We start from the raw sequence: 4,759 nt of genomic DNA on the forward strand, positions 1-4,759 counted from the left end.
GGATGCAGAGATTGGGTGGGGGGTGGTAGGAGACAAAGCTGGAGGTATAAGCAGGAGAGGGATCCTGGAGGAATTCAGGGCCAGGTAAGAAGGTTGGACCTTCTTCCAAGAGTACTAGGGACTCATGGAAGGGTTTAGAGCAGGTGAGTGTCACATAATATTTTCACAATGGAAAAAGCTCTATGGCTTCACTGTAACTAATGGCTGGAAGGGACAAAAGTGGAGGCCGGGAGCCCAGGTAGGAGGCTCCAGCAGGCAGGAGATGATGGATCTTAATAGGGTCATGGTAAGTGACCCTATAAGGGTTGCTCTGCAAAGTCCCACTCACTTACATGAGGAAGCCCCCATTCACCAGGACTAGTGCTGCCATTTCCTTTCTCTTCCTCTCCAGGCTTCCTTGTTGAAGTTGGCCTGAGAAGCCTCATGAGGATGCCTCACCATGGCTATCTGTGCTCTCCATGAAAATGCCATTGTCCAGATCAACCATTAGTCAACAAATATGTGGCAACAAAAAAAGCAGATGGCGACCTATAGCTTGAAAGAGACTTTAGAAACAGTTAAGCCTAATGCATTGTTGGATCATGACGCCAACAACCCAACTATAAAAAGCCATTTTGAAGAGGCTTGGAAAAATCTGAACACTGACTAGATGATTTTAAGGAATTATTACTTTTTGTAATAGCAAGAAAGAATGTTACTTTGAGTGTATTATACAGGTGTGTGCACACACACATCAATAAGAAAACAGTCAAGAAGGATATTCATCTAAATGCTAACAACGAAGGTTTCTGGGAGAGGGTATAAAAGTGATTTTATTTGCTTCTTTATACTTTTGTTACCATCACCACCACCACTAATTTTCTACTAAGAACCTGTGTTAGCTTTTTTTTTTTTAATTCAGTTTTATTGAGATATATTCCCATACCATATCATACAATCATCCATGGTATACAATCCCAACGTACCATCTTATAGTTGTGCATTCATCACCCCATTGTGTTAGCTTTTTAACAGAAAACATTGTTTCTTTTAAAAGATCTTTTAAAAAGATAATTTTTTTTTAAGAAAGATTATCTCCAGGAAAAAGGAGTCAGAATATTGTCTAAGGGGTCTGTCTGGCCCATCAATCCCGTGAGTGGTAAGCTAGAAGTAAACCTCCAGGAGGCACGGCTGTACTCTCACTGTCACTGGGAAAAGGAGATACTCTCTGTGGCCACTATTTCTGCAGCCACTCTCCCTGGGCCAGTACAGGAGACAATGCACAATAATCCTCTGTTTTTTGCTTCCAGGGATCCAAGGCTCCAAGTTCTCTCTCATAAACACTATAGTGAGGCTTTCATTGATTACCCATCTTAGTTTGCCAGGCTGCCATGGCAAAACCACACATTGGGTTGGCTTAACAGTGGGAATGTACTGGCTCAAGTTTTCAGAAACTAGAAGGCTTGCTTCCTTCCAGGGTTAGTAGCATTCTAGGGGCCTAAAATCCTTGGGTTCCTTGGATTTCCTGTCATGTGGTAATGTCCTTTCCTTTCTCTTCTGGGTTCTGTTGACTTCTGGCTCTCAGCTCCTCCCTGTGGCTTTTTCTGACCATGTCTGAATTTTTTCTGCTTATAGAGTTCTGCAGGAATCCAGATTAAGACCCAAACTCACTCTGTTGGGCCACACCTTAACTAAAAATAACATCTTCAAGAGATGCTACTTATAAGGGGCTCACACCCACAGGAACACAGATGAAGATTAAGAACAGGTCTAAATTGGGGGTACATATTTCAATCTACACCAGGTACTTAGATCTCTGTTATATTTTCTGTATACCTTTCTTATGTTTCAAATATCTTTTTCTATAATAAAACACATTAAAAAGAAAAAAAGGAAATATTTAAGTATAGTTTTTCTGCCAAAATGTCTGGTAGATGTACAGAGAAATTCTTCCAGTATAGAACACTTGAAAGTATATATTTTTTAATTAACTCCAAATATATAGCTGAGCTGGGTAGAAAGGAGAGGAAATCCTTGAAGACCATAAAAAATGAATAAGCCTTACCCAGAGACAACTCAGAACCTAATCGGCCTTTGCCCTGAAGCGTCAGCCAGGCTTTTCTGGCCTAGAACTTGGGTTTTAACAGGCTCCGGGGGCAAGGAAACCAAAGCCTGAGCCTATATTAGGTGAAGTTGTATACGAGACTTACATAAAGGCAGTCTCCCTGGAAGGTATTACCATAAGTGGGTGTTTAGAAATAAACCCGCCCTACAGATGGAGTTGGTGAGGATTCATGCCTGTCACAAGCATCCCTCAAACTTGGAAAGATAGGCAGGGACCAGATCCTCCAAGTCCAATGTGACAGCTGACTAAGAATATATTCATGCAGATTGTGTGGGCAATAAGGAAAGGAGAAAAGGAAAACAGCTGGTATGGCACTCCCCTGAAGGCAAAGACTTGGGTAGAGGGTGGCACGAATAGGTAGGGCATGACATTGCAAGAAAAGATGAGAGCAAAGAAAGCAGACAACCGACTTTCTAATGTTTCATATGACAATCTCTAACACATAGGAGCTAGGACAAGTGGAAGTGCCATCTCACCTAAAGAGGATGGAAATAATGTCTTGTTAGTGATCCCTACCCCTCTTATTTCACTAGCCATTCTTTTTAAAACTTTTATTGTGGCAACATATTGTGCTGGTTTGGAGCTAAGTACCCCAGAAAAACATGTTTTTAACTCAAACCATTCCTGTGGGTGTGAACTCTTTTGATAAGGTTACTTCAGTTAAGGTGTGGCCCAGCTGAATCAGGACGGGTCTTAATCCTATTACTGAAGGCTTTATAGGGAAGGCTGCAGAGAAAGAGAAAGCCATACAGAGGAGCAGCCAGAAGTGGAAAGTCAACAAAACCTGGAAGAAAAAGGAGAAGCCAAGAGAGGCCACCATGGGCATTGCCATGTGACAGAAAAGCCAAGGCCAGCAGCCAGACCCAGCATACCACAGTCTTCTGGGACAAAGCATCACGTTGATGACACCTTGATTTTTACTTCTCCTAGAGTCAAAACTGTGAGCCAATAAATGCCCATTGTTTAAGTTAATCTATTGCATGGTATTTGTTTTGGCAGCTAGGAAACTGAAATACACACACACACACACACACACTCACACACAGATTCACTTATTTTCTATGTGTATGTACCTTGATCTGGGAGGATTTTTTTTTCAGGTGAGGAATTAGGTGGCAATTTGTAGAAATCATCCAGGAAACTATCTTTTTTTATACCCAGTTGAGGTAAACAGGGTGTTACTTTAGAGAGATGAAACTAGATTGTGAATGGCACTGAAAAAACTGAAACCTAACCCATTATATTGTATTATGCAAAGGGAGTTTATTCTCATTTTTTCTTAGACCACTATGAGGGCCATGGAAATGGAGACAAATGTAGAGAATCTGGAAGCATTTTACAGGTAAAGCCCATATATAGTCCTTGCTAACTGATTATACATAGGGATAAACAAAAAAGAGGCATCAATGATGACATCTGATTTTTGGTCAGAAAGAGAAAAGCACCTTGGGAAAGCTGAAGCTGGCCTGGCACTAACAAGCAGATCTTTGCGTCCTGTTAAATATAAACAATTTCATAGAATCCCAACATCAAAAAGGCCACTCTGTGACTATAATGGGCCAAGATTAAAAACTAGACCACATTGTAATCATGTCTGAAAACAGCCAAAGACATGAACGTTGTCTGAACACAAAAATAAACAACATCCCTCTATCTTGGCTAATATGAAGGACTATTCCTTCTTTATCAATTACAGGTTTAGCTTTGCTTCCTTCCGCCCACCTTCTTGATAAGATTGATTTAAGATACACAGTCATAGAATTATCCCTGCCTCCTGACAGTATTCAATCCAGAACAAAGCCTTGCTTCCTTGAACCTTCTTCCAAATCACCTCACACAGGCCCAAATCTTATAATAATAAGCCCTTTCTAACACCCTCTTACTGAGATGACCCACGGTTCCCCATGGTACACCATTCTCCTCTGCATACTCCCCCTTTGGACACCACAGTGAGTCAATAAATCCTACTTTGTTCCACTACAGATGTGTTATTGGTGGTCTTTGTGTGAAGAGCATTAACCTTGGCATAAGCAACTCGGGCTGCATGGTGGTGCCAATACCTTGAGATGGGGAAAATGGGTTAGTGGTTGGGGTTGACCAAATTTGCTGGCCCCTCTGGGAAGCCTGTGCAGGAACTGTTGTAACTGACTCTGGATGCCCTAGACAGAGGATGGACGGCTTACCAGTACCTCGCACAAAGGCCCTAAGGCTTTTACACATCCCTTAGGCTGCTCCCTTGTAGGCATCAGCAAAGTCATTTATATTAAAACATAGAAGGAATTAGTAGCTGATATTTAATGAGTTTATTCTCTGTGTCAGGCAGTGTTCTAAGAACTCTAGATGTTTTAATTCATTTTCTCCTCACATCAACCCTAAAGGGTAGGTACTATTATTGCTTGGGTTTAACTACTGAGGAAACTGAAGTACAGAGACTCTTCACAACTTGCAGAATGAGCATTCAAACCCAGCACCTTCTGAATATCAGACCATAGTCTCAATCCCTAACTACGAGGCTGGAAGGCAGCCATCTTGTTTGTAGTCCGCAAGGACTGCAGGTCCCAGCATCCCTCGCGGCAGCGGCTCTCCACACACAACAAATCCCGGCGTGCCCCTGGGCGGCCCGGGGTGGAGGGTTCTAGAAGGCGTGACGTGGGG

Source organism: Choloepus didactylus, chromosome 23 (assembly GCF_015220235.1).
Source record: "Choloepus didactylus isolate mChoDid1 chromosome 23, mChoDid1.pri, whole genome shotgun sequence".
Classification (NCBI taxonomy): domain Eukaryota; kingdom Metazoa; phylum Chordata; class Mammalia; order Pilosa; family Megalonychidae; genus Choloepus; species Choloepus didactylus.